This window comes from Podarcis pityusensis, assembly GCF_964106645.2.
Source record: "Podarcis pityusensis genome assembly, chromosome: 7".
Lineage (NCBI taxonomy): Eukaryota > Metazoa > Chordata > Lepidosauria > Squamata > Lacertidae > Podarcis > Podarcis pityusensis.
Window position 1 is genome coordinate 86,117,100 of NC_138031.1, and position 17,526 is coordinate 86,134,625.

The following is a 17,526-nucleotide window of genomic DNA, read 5'->3' on the forward strand; positions in this document are numbered from 1 at the left end:
TATTAGGCCCTGGTTTTCATTGAGGCGGCATGACTAAAACTTATCAGCACCAAGGCGAGTGAGGGCTCGCATTTATATACTTATTTATTGATACAGATTTTTTAAACCACCCACTATTTGGAAGTGTAATAAAAATATGAAATAAAATCCAAATACAACATTCAAAGCTAAACAAATTAGAATCAATCTCACAGGAACTCACCTACTGCACATGAAAATAGGATGAGCCTAGCCTTCTCCTATACATCTCCTAAACATGATAGTTTCAATATGTAGTGAACTATGTTTTTTTATAGATGTGCACAACATCCTGTGAGCCTCCACCAGCAGTCCAAAGTAAGAGACAAAGACAGATTATCTGATGCATCAAGATAAAGATTTGTTGAAAGAAGATACTTCACAGAAGGATCACATATAAAGTAAAAACTAAAAGAGGGGGGAGCTGAAAGTAATAGAAAGAAGACTGACATAGTTCTGAATATAATGAGAAAGCAGAGGCAGACAGGAAATATATTCTAATATTAAGAAAACAAAAAATTACGTTAATCTAATATTGTTTGCTCACCTGGACTACGATTAAGCCTTCATTGTTCAAGTTTAAATCTTCACCAGGTAGGATTGGATCCTTCGCTTCACAAGCTTCTTTATTGCTCAGAGTATTGGAATAATTTGCCTTTCTAGAGTCTGTAGTGAGAGAAACCTCCTGGCAGTAGGAGTGCAGAAATGCTCGGACTCCGTCAATCCCCACAAACTGTGAGATAGGAGCCCCACTGAAATTCACACTCCCTGACTCAAGCAGCTGAGAATTTCTCCACCTGTGCAACTTGATGGCCAGTAACACAAGGAGGAAGATGAGGAACAAGCAGGAGACAAAAGCCACTGCAAGAACCAGGTAGAAGGTGAGGTCTGACGAAGGCTCTACAGGAGCTGAGATGCTGCTAAGGTCTGAGAGGATTGCAGGGATGGTGTCAGCCAGCACCACAGTCAGAGTGGCTGAAGCAGAGAGAGGTGGCTGCCCATTGTCCTTCACTAAAACCACCAGGCTTTGCTTGAGAGCATCTTTCTCCAGAAAGAAGCGGGCCGTCCTGATCTCTCCCGTGTGGAGCCCCAGAGTGAAGAGCCCCGGCTCGGTGGCCTTGATCAGCTGGTAGGAGAGCCAGGCATTCTGGCCAGAGTCCACATCCACGGCCACCACCTTAGTGACCAGGTAGCCTGGCTCAGAGGAGCGAGGGGCCAGCTCTATCCCTGTGGAACCATCAGTGGGAGGGGAGGGGTACAGGATTTGGGGAGCATTGTCATTCTGGTCCAGGATGAAGAGAGTCACTGAGACATTGGAGCTGAGTGGTGGAGAACCTCCATCCTGAGCCTTTACACGGAATCTAATGTCTCGAAAGTCTTCATAATCAAAGGAGGTCAGAGCATATATAACCCCCGTCTCAGAGTTAATGGAGAGGTAGGAGGAGAGGCGGGAGTCACTTCTTTGGTCATCAGTGATGGAATATGTTATTCTGGCATTTTCTTCCCAGTCAAGATCATTTGCTCTTATAGAAGAGACCATCGCTCCTCTTTGGTTATTCTCAACAAAATAGAAAGTATAGTCTGTTTTTTCAAAGAGGGGTGGGTTGTCATTTGTGTCTAAAACATGAAGTGTGATAACTGTGACTGCAGAAAGAGGGGGGACTCCATGGTCAGTAACTGTGACAGTAATATTGAAGACTGACACCTGTTCCCTGTCAAGGGCACCATCAGTCACCAAACTGTAAAATTTATCCATGGACTTCTTTAGCTGGAAAGGGAGGTTGCTAGGGATTGAACATGTGATTTCCCCATTGATTCCTGAATCTCGGTCTTGGACATTTAAAATGGCAATTACCGATTGGGACGGTGAGCTTTCAAGTATGGTGTTGGTGGCAAAGGTAACTGATAATTCAGGTGCATTGTCATTCAGATCCGTAACTGATATCACAACTTTTGATCTGTCACTCAGGCCTCCTCCATCTTTGGCTTGTATCTCAAATGCATATAAAGATGATTCCTCATAATCAAGATTCCCAATAAGGATGATTTCACCTGTTGTGGAATTTAACAGAAACATTTGGGTGTCTTGCTTTGTAATTTCTTGGAAAGAGTATTTAATGTCTCCATTGATTCCTTCATCCATATCAGTTGCTCTCACTGTCAAAAGTATGGACCACTTGGGAATATTCTCATTGATACTCACTTCATAGAGAGGTTGGCTGAAAACTGGTGCATTGTCATTTGCATCAATAACAACAATGTGGATTTGTAATGTGCCAGACCTGATAGGATCACCTCCATCAGTAGCTGTGAGAAGGAAATCGTAAGCTGATTCTTCCTCTCTGTCCAGTGACTTTTCCAACACAAGTTCAACAAGTCTGGCACCATTTTCTTCTGTTTGCACATGCAAAGCAAAATGGCTACTGCCTGTGAGTTGATAGCTCTGCACGGAATTTATCCCCCAATCTGGATCTTGAGCTTTGGGTAGAGGGATCTGGAATCCAGGTATAGATGCCTCACTGATTTTCAGCTCCTGTTCCCATAGAGGGAAGTGGGGAGCATTATCATTTATATCTGTAATTTCCACTTCAATTCCATAAAGCTTCAGTTTGCTTTCAACAAGAACCTGAAACTTTAACATACATTTCTCTGCCTCTCTGCAGATTTTCTCTCTATCTATTCTCTCAGATATTTGCAAATGGCCATTGTTGGCATTCAAAGAAAAGTACTGAATCATACCTACAGGGTAAACAATGCGGAGTCCATGGTCTGGGAGCTGCTTGCCATCCATTCCCAGGTCCTTTGCAACATTCCCCACGGAAGAGCCTTTGTGCAACTCTTCTGGAATGGAGTAGTGGATCTGCCCAGAAACTGCCTTCCAAGAAAACATCATGAAAAGGCACTGGAAGATTCCCTTTCTGCAATTCCACAGCCTCTGAGTTCCTTCCATCCTTGCAGCAGGTGAAAGGCTCTTATGTTCTGGTTCAAATGATGCTGTATCCAATTTTTTTAAGAAAAATGCACTTCCATTTCTTCTTTACACTGACAAGCAGCTTGTTCCTTCAGATATTTTGTGCTTATGTTTAACGGAAAGGCAACTTCAATTGGGCAGGATTTCTCATTTCTCCTCCATTCTGGTGAACAGTGACACCCAGAGGATCAAGCCCAAACTGCAAAAACTTCACTTTTGAAAATTAAATAAACACCATTTCACTGTACTACTGCAGCTATAGCTAGGATAACTTTATTCTTTTCCCTTAGAATTTACCCACTAAGGATAAATAAGAGTGACAACTTTTGTTGCTGTAATCAAATTGAAAAGGAGCAGGAAAGACAAGTGTGTTTAGGGTTCCTGCCCTACCCCATTACTGGAAATTCTGGAATAAATGTTATGGATCTTTCTCAGCAATGTTTTCGGCTGGCTTTTCTAAGGAAATATTCAATAGATTTTTTCTTGATGGAGAAACAACACTAGTAAACCACAGTACATCCTTGTTACCTCTGGCACTTCACTCCTCTCAGCTCCTATTTGTAAATTCACATCTCTAGGCTGTTCATCTTCAAATTGAATTTTTATTTTTAGGAACGTGTTACATAAGCCCTACTTGGGCATACACTGTCCGTACATGAGCAAACACCCGAGGAGAAATATGGAGTGCTTCTTAGTTCTTTCCTGTCCAGCATTTCATCTGTACACAATCTAGATCCCTCCATGAATTTGAGGACCAAGGTGTGAGGTGGGGAGCTTACTCTACTTGTAGGGGCCCCACACATGATTTAGAATTTTGCACCATCATGTTTTCTTTGCTTACACTTGAGGAGATTGTTCAAATAAGGCTGTACTGGGTAGGAGATGCACATCATGAATGCCCCAGTTCAAATCAAACTTCAACCATGAGCTCATTAGTTGTCCTTGGGCAAGACTCCCTTCCTCCTCTCTCTCTGGTTGAGTTCACACAGCAGTTTCCTCCATTTTCCTGATGTTTCCCTAACTATTAATTTCTGCATCATATTCAAGTTTTCACATGGCATGAAAGCCACTTCATTTCCATGTTATTTAATAGCAGAAAAAATCCATTTGCTGCTCCCTTAAACCGGAAAATAGCAGGAGTAAAGTGATGAAATTTGGGGCCGTATACATGGAGGAATGAATACATGCACAGCTATGAGTGGAATAGTGGCATTGTTATCCAATGATGTTCATTGTTGCATCACACCACACACACTGGTGTGAATGAAATTTAGTGGAACACGATATATTGCTCATATATTGATATGCTGATATATTGGTCAAAAATAAACACATAACACAACTGGTACTGCAGTGTGAAAGGATCACTGGAAAACAGAATAGAAGCACTAGCGTTCTAGTCAGGAAAACTAATGCAATACTTGCCACATCTAAATGCATCCTCTCTCCATCTCATCCACAACATGAGGAAAATAATGCTGATCTATCTTTCTGGGTTATTGAAGAGTTACAAGGGAATGTATATCAACCATTTTCTGCACCAAAGTGCTCTATAAAAACCAAGTATGACTGTAAAGTGCAAAGAAGGCCATGTCCTCCTTAATTTATTGCTCACATTGTGCCTAGAAGAAAATAAAGCCAAGACGAATGCTATTAAAGCCAATTATTATTACCACACCACTTCACATTACAGAGATAAAAAGAAGCAGGAAGAGATTGGTGGCACATGCAATGGGGTGGAGCTGTGGAGTGACCCTCCAACACTAGTGTTGTTGCTGGGACTTACCTGGTCAGGGCTGGGCTGACACAACTGTGTGGTTGGGGCTGGGCAGGTGCACCAGCAGCCATGCTAGATGTTCCCACAGTTAAAAGCACATGACTCCAGCCTCACTGCTGCCCCATCCAGGTAGGCAACTGTGCGTGGGGGTGGGGGGTGAATTTACCAGCTGCCCACCACCATGCATGTCACTACTGTAGGAGGATAACTTTCAATGGCAGTTTATGCGCTCATGTATGACAAGCAGGGGTAGATGGTTCTCAGTCATCTTTCTTGGAGATCTTGATGCTCTTCTGCTTCTTGTTCTACAAAATCAGCAGGACTCCTAAAACTGCTATACTGAATTTGCTGAATGCTTTCCCCCAGAAGACAGAAAATCAAGCATCCAGTCCACTAAGCAATGCCATAAAAGTTTCTTTAAAAATTAGTCTTATGACTCAATAGACATTTGTCACCTATGTTACTACAGCATGGAAGCATGACTGGAGATGGTATAGGGTAGAAATACTAGCCACATGCACACTCACCTACATCCATACTGTTGGCCACAACTGTTCCAACTGGTCATAATTTCTAATCATACATTGCAAATGCTCTTAGCTGTTCTGACTGTTAAGCAAAGGGGGAAGGAGATTTTGGGTTCATGATGCACACATATTTGGGTCGGTATATAGGTCAGTACAGGGACCACTGTTTTTCCCTATTGCTCATTGCCTGTGTTTTGTCTTTCTAGTATATGCTTTTGGAGATGGGGGATTGATGCATTTTATTTATTTATTTATTTATTTAAAATAATTATATAGTCCCTGTCCCACACTCAAAGAGTATCTAGGTTGTGTATAATATTAATTTAAGACCATATAAGCACCAGTTCAATGCAATAATACGCATAATAAAGTACAGTATATAATACTGTTGTCAGCAACTTAGTGGAGTTGAACACCAATGGCCAGCAAATACTTGGTCACATAGATACGTCTTTAAATGTTGATGAAAACACTGCACTGTACATTACTATTGAATTCAAAAGGGCAGACTGTTCCACCACAGAGAATGCCATCCTCATGATTCCAGAGTATGTACTGATACAGGTAATGAGACCACCAGGAATGCCTCCACTGAAGATCTTGGTGAACAGATGAATTGATATGAGAACAAGCATGATCTTGAACAATCTTGTGCTAAGTTGTTTTAGAAAGGATGAGGTAACATGTTGGAGAATTTAGGAGTGCTTCATTAATCTTTTGTGATATATTGGGACAGTCTCCTTTGGGAAGTTGTGGACTCTCCTTCCTTGGAGGTTTTTTTTAGCAGAGGTTGGATGGCCATCTGCCATGGATGCTCTAGCTGAGATTCCTGCATTGCAGGGGGTTGGACCAGATGACCCTTGGGTCCCTTGCAACTCTATGATTCCATGAGAGACAGACTGCTTGCTCCACTCATTGATCAAACAAAGGCTGTGCATGAGCTCTATTCATTCTGCAACCAGGAATAACCAGTCACAGGACCTGAGGAGTGTTTTACAACTGACAGCTTCCATCAATGCTTCACCATAACATACACTGTGCTTTTCCAATCAGACCCAACTGTGTATGAGTTTTAATTTGTTTTAATCTATTCTGCTGTGATTTAAACTTTCTGTGTGCTTTAAATTATGGTTGTCATTTTTAAATATTATTTTTATTCATTTTTAATAATATAACAGTTTAACAATGTAGAACATTTATATATGCTCAATCTGAAAAATACAAAAACACAGATCTCCATTGTTCGTATAAAACTTTCTTATCTCAAACCACAAAATAGGCATTTTGTTCTGCCTTCAACCCTTTAATGTTCAATTTCCCTTCCCTTCTTCTTGAAGCCAAAAAGCAGCTCACACATTGAATGTAAATTATCACCAGCTGATGGACAAATCTCCCTCGGTTATAAATTATAACTGTCCCAAAAATAATTAAGAAAGGGAGGCTTTTGCAGATCCCATACCCATCACGGCTCTTTCATGGCTTTGGCGCAAGATGTAAATTCCTCAGCTCTCAAGTTGCTTAACCCCCATCCAAGTTCCTAGGAGCTGACTGCTTCTTGGTCTCTTGAACACAGAAAACAGCTTTTTCAAAGCACCAGAGATTAATCTCTTGTTCACTCTTTTTTCCAAAATGAATATGGGAACCAAGACTTATGTCTGGCTATCATCAATCACCATGTAATTATCCCTGCTGGCAGACTGTCAACAAAAGATGTTCAACCCGCTATTTCCTTCCCCACGACACATAAAAAACTCCCCACAAACTCCCTAATATTTAGTTTAATAATAAGGAGAAGTTGGCCAATAAATAGAAAATTTTCAAACTTCTTGAAGAATATACACTGTAATATTTTTTGATGTCTGTTTTTCTGGGGGTTTTTAAGACAGAACATTAAAATAGCTACATATTCAATCTTAGTCTTACTATGAAGGAAGGAAGGAAGGAAGGAAGGAAGGAAGGAAGGAAGGAAGGATAAGCACTGTCTCCACTCAAACATGCTATGCCATCCTGTGGTCCGAGATTCTCACCGTAAGTCAGCATGCAAATGTGCATCTGCATAATTCTAACTGAGGCTCCCCCCAACTTGCAATTTTGCCCTTCAACAACTGCTAGAAGGCCCATTCCATTAGCTTGATCTGCAGCAGTAGCAGCTCAGTACTACCCCATACCTACTTCCCTGGTGACATGGCATGAATTGTCTGGAGTGCCAGTTTGATAACATCCACTCTTTACAAATAAACTCTCAAACAAGTGACAACACCAAATTCCCTATAAGGAACATGAAATATAACTCACCGTGCTGTCATTTTCCTTTTCAGAAATTAAATTGCCTCCACTGACCATCAAGGAAATGTCAGGGTTGCCATTGCAAAGGATGTTCTCTGCTATTTGGACAGTGGGCTGCAGGAATGTCAACTCATTCCTCCTGGATTCAGAGGACAGACAGACCTGGTAGGAATAAGGCAAAGTTCCGTCCTCATAATTGGGTGGGAATATGGCACCAGCCTTTGAATGGGGGTCAGGAATAAAGCACTGAAGGAAAGTGGGACTCCTTGACCTTCGAAGCTTCATCAGAATGGTCAGAATCACCGTCACCAGGAACAGGAAGGACACCAAGGTCAAGGCCAATACCAAATAAAACTGTAGATCAGACTGATACTCTGAGTCATTTGGTTGGGAGTTCATTTCTGGAAGAGCCTCCTGGAAGTTCTCAGCAAACACCAGGCTCAAAGTTGTGGTGGCTGAGAGAGGAGGATGCCCATTGTCCTTCACCAGGATGACCAGCCTCTGCTTCACTGCATCTCTCTCAAGTAATGCTCGGACTGTTTGCACCTCTCCTGTGTGGGAGCCAATGCTGAAGAGTGAGGGCTCTGTGGCCTGCAGGAGATGGAAGGAGAGCCAGGCATTGTGTCCCGAATCGGAGTCCACAGCCACCACCTTCGTCACCAGATAACCCGACTCAGCTGACCGAGGCACCATCTCAAAGAAAGGGGAGCCCTCGGTTGATTGTGAGGGGTACAGGATCTGCGGAGCGTTATCATTTCGATCCAAAACACATACTGTCACTGTGGCACTGCTATTGAGTGGTGGAGAACCTCCATCTTGGGCCTTCACTTGAATCTGAAACTCTCTGAATTGCTCATAGTCAAAGGAGCGTTGGGCATAGATGATCCCAGTCTCAGAGTTAATGGAGAAATAGGAGGAGAGAGGCAGGTCCTTGATGTTGCTGTTAAGGATGGAGTAAGTGATTCTGGCATTGCGATCCAGATCTGGGTCAGAGGCTTTGATGTGGAAAATTGAAGCTCCAGATGGGTTGTTCTCTGGAATGTAAGCAGTGTAGGAAGATTTTTCAAAGGCTGGTGGGTTATCATTGATATCTGAGATCTGTATTGATATGGATTTGTGTGTGGAGAGTGGAGGGGTGCCTTTGTCTGTGGCTGTGATTGTAATATTATACTCTGGAGTCCTTTCTCTGTCAAGGGCACCATCTATGAGGAGCTTGAAATAATTATCTGAAGATGAAACTATCTGGAAAGGTACAAGTTCCTTCAGTTGACAGGTGACTTCTCCATTATCCCCAGAATCCCTGTCCTGAACTTTAATGAGAGCAATCACAGCTCCAGATGTGATATCTTCTGGAACTGGGCTGGACACGGATGTAAGGATCACATCCGGTGCATTGTCATTCTCATCAAGAACCTCAATCTCCACTTTGCAATGTGACGCCAACCCTCCTCCATCACTTGCCTGAATTATCATCACATAATATTGAATTTCTTCAAAATCAACACTTTCTATGAGTGTAATTGTTCCGTCTCTGGGATCCAGATGAAACTTCTGTTTGGCTGTTTTTGGGATGTCACTGAAAGTGTAAGTGATCTCAGCATATGACCCTTCATCACTGTCAGATGCTTTGACTTGAAGCACAGAGGTTCCTTTGGGTGCACTCTCCTTCAGGCTCACTTTATAGATTGCCTGGGTGAAAACAGGGGCATTGTCATTAATATCAATAACTGTTACCAATATTTTGGCTGTTCCGGTTTTTGGAGGTTCTCCACCATCCATGGCTGTAAGGACCATGTTATGCATCTGTTCTTTTTCCCTGTCCAGTTGTTTCTGTAATATTAATTCTGCATATTTGGCACCATCATCGCCAGCTTGAATTTCTAGTTTGAAATATGGAGTTGAGCTCAACTGATAATTCTGGAGGGAGTTCATTCCGATATCATCATCTTCAGCATTTCCAAGAGTAAATCGAGTTCCCGGCAGAGTAGATTCACTAAATTTAAGCTCAATATTTTCATTCTGGAAATGTGGGGCATTATCATTGATGTCCTGGATAAAAATATTTACGTGGAAAATATTCAAAGGATTGTGTGCCACAACTTCTAATTTGAGGACACAAGTAGATGATTTACCACAAATCTCTTCCCGGTCTATCCTCTCATTCACATACAGGTTGCCACTTTGTTCATTCAAATCAAAGAATTGTTTTTCTGAAGAAATACCAAGCTTGCGCTTTGACAGCTCTCTGACATCCAACCCCAGATCTTTAACAAGGTTCCCCACAAAGGAGCCCTGCTCTGCTTCCTCTGGAACCGAATACTGAACCTTCTCAGACACTACCTGGCAGCAGAACACAGACCAGAATATGAACAAAAACAGTACTTGCCTCTTGGTGATCTCCCTTGTTCTCTCTGCTTGCTTTACTTCCATCACATCCATTGCATTTCCTGATTTCTTCCTTCTTTCAGTATAGTTTGCAAGAGTCCCAGTACACTTAAGTGAGATAGTACCAATACTGTTCTTTTGAGCTGATTCTTGGGAAACTGAGAGTTTTCCTTTCTTGCACAGCTTTTAAAATAAAAGCTTTTCCTTTCTGCTCAGCTGATGTGTTAAGAGAGAGAGAGACTGCTCCAAGAGTCTCAGAAATGCTGAGCCATGGCTGCTCCCACGTTGTCCAACAGTGACACTCTGAGTCCACATGGGGAACTGTATTTGCCATTTCAATAATGGTACATAGTATATAATTTCTAATGTAGAGAACTGCTTTTAATTTACCCTTTACCATTGTTTTCAAGTTGTACCCCCCCCCCCCAATGGATTGTTGATCAGACCTTATACTTATTCACTCCATTAAGAGCTCTTTTCAGTATGCGGGTCAATGAGACCAGAGTTCCAAACTTCTTTCTTCCATGTTTAATGTGCATTAAAAAAATCTAAATAATATTAGGAAATTATCACAAGTGAATTTTTAATATGTATTCCCGTCAGAGGTTCAGCTTGTGATAATTTTACGTTGACCCACACAGTGATGTGTTTTCAGCCAGTACATTTAAACAAAATATATTTGTGAATAGGAAAATAGGGATGGGCCTTATACTAGTTCATATTTATTTTCCATTTAGCCCTGTATTGTTTACTTCAACAGGCGGAGCCTTTCTCTACTACTGATTAGAGAGGTGCTCAAAGGCAACTTCCAGTGTAATATTTTAAAATATAGTTATATTTTGTTAAATCATGTGCTACTTTGCAATGCCTTGGGCTTGAAAAAGAAATCAATACTGCATTTGTTTTGCAAGATATTTTTATATGATGCTTAATGTGATCATCCAGTAATCTCCTGTCAAGAAGAGATGATATGTTTTTGCTACAATTTGAGGGCAGTAGTTGTGGGTGAGGAATATATATTTTCTACATCTTCTAAATTGGAAAGGTTTCCATAGGTAGACAAATGGTAGTATCCAGTTGGTTCAATTCAAAAGCCGTTCTTACTTTCTTTTTTTTAGCTTTCCTTGAAATCCCCAACCCGAACAACTCAAGAGTTTTTCTGAGAACATAAAAAGTATGTATTAGGAAAGTGCAGACCTGTCAGTTTCAGTTCTCTCTGTTTCTCTGTTTTCTAGTCTTAAATTCAGTTCTTGACATCTCTTCAGCAATTTGTGGTTTAAAAAGAAGCAACCTGGTGAAAATTAGGCAGAATACTATTTCCCAGGGAAAGCTCACGAGCTGGATTTTACTTGAGCTGTCAGCAAACAACTACTGTATTCTCTATAGTTGGTGGATGGACTATTGTGGGATATTTGCTCAAGGTGGGATGGAAAGTCTCCTCACAGCCAGACTCCTGCCAGGCAGAGCCTGGCCACATCAATTATACCACTGTGTATTCACTTCTGTCCTCATGGAACACCTGTCATCCCATGATGATTGCTGTTCTACCATGCATAGTTCTCTTCATACAAACAATCAGCAACACAGAGTGGGAGACGGTGCTGATTTCCCCCCTACATCATACACAAGAAGGGACATGTGAGACAAGTATTTTATGTATGATGCCTTCTTTAAGGAAATGTCCCCCTTTTTCAGAAGGCAAGAATTATGCAAATAAACCCATGGCATGCATAGTCCTCACAGTGGAGGATCTGCAACACACTTTTCCTTACGTTCATGTTGGAAAGGATGGGACAAAATCTTTTCATTGCAACTTTCATCACCAGCATAGACGATGTGCCCTTAAGATACCTAAGATGAATGTTGGCTAAATTCATTGCCCTCTGAAACAATTAACTTGCTGCTGCTCTCTGCTGCCGACACTATATATATAATAGGAAAGGTAAAGATCTACTGTTGAATATGTTTCCTATTCTGTATGGAAAGAGTCAACAAGGTTTCCCTTAGGACCTGGACTAAAACAAGTTGCACTATTTATAAAACAAATTATGTTTAATAACTATTAAGAGTACAATATATTACATTATCTGCAATGTGCCTTGTATCCATAGTACAAAAATCTCTACGTGTGTGCATTATTCTTTTAAATATTTTCTTTTTGTAACAGAAAAAACATTGAAAGCCCAAAACAAACAGATGTGCATTTTATTAATGTGATCAAGAGGATTTACCACTTGCATTTACAATAATGAAAAGTAACTACTGTTAGCACTATTTTTGTCTGGTGTTCCAATAATCTCTAAATAATTCCCACTTGCTCTTAAACGTCAAACAATTTTGTGGGAATCCAAGCATCCTCCCAGCATACTTTTCATTGTCCAATTCACACATTAGTAGAACTTCAGGATAGTCCTTCTAGGACATTGTCAGAAATGGTCACACAAAAAACTTCCCCAAATTTCAGCTAGTTACCATTCATTGTTTTCCTTACAGGAACAGCAACAAAAAAACCCCCACATGCCTCATAAAATGTCCCCCAAATGCATCAATTCTTGCCACTGTAGTGTGTTTACAACTCCAACCATGACAGCATATTTTTAATAGAAAAATACAAGCGACATGTCACCAAAGAGCACTGGAATCAAAACAGCTTACAGTCATGTGACAGAGGAGTAAATAAACTTGCAGTCACACTTCCAGTGTGGCACCCATTGTAGCAGTGTGGAACTACCTAGAAGAACACACCTTCGGCTGAAGCTGTTTTCATTCATATTACAGGGAGAAGGCAACACACGACACCTTCTCTGGGGTTCAAAATTCTACTCCTACCTTACACTGGAAATCTCATTAAAATAAAAAATACCCCCCCACCCCGTTTGTGTGTTGCTGCTGTAGTTCAATAGCAGATGAAGATTGCAAATTACAACGAGCATTATGCAACCAATCTTACAATACAATTGCTTGTAAATTTCTTCCCAGTGTCCCCTCACCATTAAATCTCCTCATTTCATCATGCTAAAATATACCAACAGCCAAAATAACTCAGCCAATAAAAGGGTTAAGTAAATTCATTATTACTTTAAAAAAAATAAGTCTTGTAGCAATGAGAATCTCAGTATCAGCTTACTGGTGGGCAGTTGGGTATGTAGTGGAAAGAGGTTATTGGTTGAAAGATGTGAATGAACACTTATTTGTCATAGGATACTTGGCCCTAGTTTTCACGGAGGCAGCATAACTACAACTTACCAGTAGCAAGGCAGGTGAGGGCTCACATTTATATACTTATTTATTGATAGAGGTTTTTTAAACCACCCACTATTTGGAAGTGTACTAAAAATATGAAATAAAAGCCAAATACAACATACTAAGTTAAAACAATTAAGAATGCATTAAATCAGGAACTCACCTGCTGCACATGAAAATAGGATGAGCCTAGCCTTCTCCCTATCTCCTTTACATGATAGTTTCAATATGTAGTGAACTATGTTTTTTTATAGATGTGCACAAGATTCTGTGAGCCTCCACCAGCAGTCCAAAGTAAGAGACAAAGACAGATCATCTGATGCATTAAGATTAAGATTTGTTGAAAGAAGATACTTCACAGAAGGATCACATATAAAGTAATAACTAAAAGAAGGGGGAGCTGAAAGTAATAGAAAGAAGACTGACATAGTTGTGAATATAATGAAAAAGCAGAGGCAGACGAGAAATATATTCTGATATTAGCAAAACAAAAAATCATGTTAATCTAAAATTATTTGCTCACCTGGACTACGATTAAGCCTTCATTGTTCAAGTTTAAATCTTCACCAGGTAGGATTGGATCCTTTGCCTCACAAGCCTCTTTATTGTTCAGAGTATTGGAATAATTTGCCTTTCTAGAGTCTGTAGTGAGAGAAACCTCCTGGCAGTAGGAGTGCAGAAATGCTCGGACTCCATCGATCCCCACAAACTGTGAGATAGGAGCGCCACTGAAATTCACACTCCCTGACTCAAGCAGCTGAGAATTTCTCCACCTGTGCAACTTGATGGCCAGTAACACAAGGAGGAAGATGAGGAACAAGCAGGAGACAAAAGCCACTGCAAGGACCAGGTAGAAGGTGAGGTCAGACGAAGGTGCTACAGGAGCTGAGATGCTGCTCAGGTCTGAGAGGATTGCAGGGATGGTGTCAGCCAGCACCACAGTCAGAGTGGCTGAAGCAGAGAGAGGTGGCTGCCCATTGTCCTTCACTAAAACCACCAGGCTTTGCTTGAGAGCATCTTTCTCCAGAAAGAAGCGGGCCGTCCTGATCTCTCCCGTGTGGAGCCCCAGAGTGAAGAGCCCTGGCTCGGTGGCCTTGATCAGCTGGTAGGAGAGCCAGGCATTCTGGCCAGAGTCCGCATCCACGGCCACCACCTTAGTGACCAGGTAGCCTGGCTCTGAGGAGCGAGGGGCCAGCTCTATCCCTGTGGAGCCGTCGGTGGGAGGGGAGGGGTACAGGATTTGGGGAGCATTGTCATTCTGGTCCAGGATGAAGAGAGTCACTGAGACATTGGAGCTGAGTGGTGGAGAACCTCCATCCTGAGCCTTTACACGGAACCGAATGTCTCGAAAGTCTTCATAATCAAAGGAGGTCAGAGCATATATAACCCCCGTCTCAGAGTTAATGGAGAGGTAGGAGGAGAGGCGGGAGTCACTTCTTTGGTCATCAGTGATGGAATATGTTATTCTGGCATTTTCTTCCCAGTCAAGATCATTTGCTCTTAAGGAAGAGACCATCGCTCCTCTTTGGTTATTCTCAACAAAATAGAAAGTATAGTCTGTTTTTTCAAAGAGGGGTGGGTTGTCATTTGTGTCTAAAACATGAAGTGTGATAACTGTGACTGTAGAAAGAGGGGGGACTCCATGGTCAGTAACAGTGACAGTAATATTGAAGACTGACACCTGTTCCCTATCAAGGGCACCATCAGTCACCAAACTGTAAAAGTTATCCATGGACTTCTTTAGCTGGAAAGGGAGGTTTTTAGGGATTGAACATGTGATTTCCCCATTGATTCCTGAATCTCGGTCTTGGACATTTAATATGGCAATTACCGTTTGGCATGGTGAACTTTCAAGTATGGTGTTGGTGGCAAAGGTAACTGATAGTTGAGGTGCATTGTCATTCAGATCTGTAACTGATATCACAACTTTTGATCTGTCACTCAGGCCTCCTCCATCTTTGGCTTGTATCTCAAATGCATATAAAGATGATTCCTCATAATCAAGATTCCCAATAAGGATGATTTCCCCTGTTGTGGAATTTAACAGAAACATTTGGGAGTTGCGCTTTGTAATTTCTTGGAAAGAGTATTTAATGTCTCCATTGATTCCTTCATCCATATCAGTTGCTCTCACTGTCAAAAGTGTGGACCACTTGGGAATATTCTCATTGATACTCACTTCATAGAGAGGTTGGCTGAAAACTGGTGCATTGTCATTTGCATCAATAACAACAATGTGGATTTGTAATGTGCCAGACCTGATAGGATCACCTCCATCAGTAGCTGTGAGAAGCAAATCGTAAGCTGATTGTTCCTCTCGGTCCAGTGACTTTTCCAACACAAGTTCAACAAATCTGGCACCATTTTCTTTTGTTTGCACATGCAAAGCAAAATTGCTACTGCCTGTGAGTTGGTAGCTCTGCACGGAATTTATCCCCCAATCTGGATCTTGAGCTTTGGGTAGAGGGATCTGGAATCCAGGCATAGATGCCTCATTGATTTCCAGCTCCTGTTCCCATAGAGGGAAGTGGGGAGCATTATCATTTATATCCGTAATTTCCACTTCAATTCCATAAAGCTTCAATTTGCTTTCAACAAGAACCTGAAACTTTAACATACATTTCTCTGCCTCTCTGCAGATTTCCTCTCTATCTATTCTCTCAGATATCTGCAAATGGCCATTGTTGGCATTCAAAGAAAAGTACTGAATCATACCTACAGGGGAAACAATTCGGAGTCCATGGTCTGGGAGTTGCTTGCCATCCATTCCCAGGTCCTTTGCAATATTCCCCACGGAAGAGCCTTTGTGCATCTCTTCTGGAATGGAGTAGTGGATCTGCCCAGAAACTGCCTTCCAAGAAAACATCATGAAAAGGCACTGGAAGATTCCCTTTCTGCAATTCCACAGCCTCTGAATTCCTTTCATCCTTGCAGCAGGATAAAGACTAAAGACCCTTAGATTCTGGTTCAAATGATGCTGTATCCAACTCTATTCTAAGGAAAATGTACATCCATTTCTTCTTTACACAGACAAGTAGCTTGTTCCTGCAGATATTTTGTGTTTGTGTTTAACGGAAAGGCAACTTCAATTGGGCAGGATTTCACATTTCTGCTCCGTTCTGGTCAACAGTGACACCCAGAGGATCAAGTGCAAACTGCAAAAACTTCAGATATAGCTAGGATAACTATTCTTTTTCCTTAGAATTTACCCACTAAGGATAAATAAGAGTGACGACTTTTGTTGCTGTAATCAAATTGAAAAGGAGCAGGAAAGACAAGTGTGTTTAGGGTTCCTGCCCTGCCCCATTACTGGAATTTCTGGAATAAATGTTATGGATCTTTCTCAGCAATGTTTTCTGCTCGCTTTTCTAAGGGAATATTCAATAGATTTTTTCTTGATGTAGAAACAACACTAGTAAACCACCAGTACATCTAGCACTTCACTCCTCTCAGCTCCTATTTGTTCATTCACATCTCTAGGCTGTTCATCTTCAAACTGAATTTTTATTTTTTGGTACGTGTTACATAAGGCCTACTGCAATAAGATCAAACGTATCCATTCTTCAGGAAATCAGCCCTGAGTGCTCGCTGGAAGGACAGATCCTGAAGCTGAGACTCCAATACTTTGGCCACCTCATGAGAAGAGAAGACTCCCTGGAAAAGACCCTGATGTTGGGAAAGATTGAGGACACAAGGAGAAGGGGACGACAGAGGATGAGATGGTTGGATGGTGTTCTCGAAGCTACCAGCATGAGTTTGACCAAACTGCGGGAGGCAGTGGAAGACGGAAGTGCCTGGTGTGCTCTGGTCCATGGGGTCACGAAGAGTCGGACACGACTAAACGACTAAACAACAACAACACATAAGCCCTATTTGGGCATACACTGTCCATACATGAGCAAACACCTGAGGAGAAATATGCAGTTCTTCTTAGTCCTTTCCTGTCCAGCATTTCATCTGTACACAATCTAGATCCCTCCATGAATTTGAGGACCAAGGTCTGAGGTGGGGAGCTTACTCTACTTGTAGGGGCCCCACCCATGATTTAGAACTTTGCACAATCATGTTTTCTTTGCTTACACTTGAGGAGATTGTTCAAATAAGGCTGTACTGGGTAGGAGATGCATATCAGGAATGCCCCAGTTCAAATCAAACTTCAACCATGAGCTCATTAGTTGTCCTTGGGCAAGACTCCCTTCCTCTTCTCTCTCTGGTTGAGTTCACACAGCAGTGTCCTCCATTTCCCTGACGTTTTCCTAACTATAAATTTCTGCATTATATTCAAGTTTTCACATGGCATGAAAGCCACTTCATTTCCA

The 17,526-nt window shown here is 41.6% G+C and overlaps 3 pseudogenes across 3 annotated transcripts; all 3 read right to left on the bottom strand.

Annotated features, from left to right (window-relative positions):
* Nucleotides 1-547: 547 nt before the first annotated feature.
* Nucleotides 548-2,968, bottom strand: LOC308481844 (protocadherin gamma-A6 pseudogene; annotated as a pseudogene). Its single transcript has one exon. The product of its transcript is annotated as a protocadherin gamma-A6 pseudogene (transcript).
* Nucleotides 2,969-7,561: 4,593 nt separating this feature from the next.
* On the bottom strand, nucleotides 7,562-10,245 carry LOC308481917 (protocadherin gamma-B1 pseudogene; annotated as a pseudogene). Its single transcript has one exon. The product of its transcript is annotated as a protocadherin gamma-B1 pseudogene (transcript).
* Nucleotides 10,246-13,718: 3,473 nt separating this feature from the next.
* On the bottom strand, nucleotides 13,719-16,361 carry LOC308481925 (protocadherin gamma-A6 pseudogene; annotated as a pseudogene). Its single transcript has one exon. The product of its transcript is annotated as a protocadherin gamma-A6 pseudogene (transcript).
* Nucleotides 16,362-17,526: the final 1,165 nt, after the last annotated feature.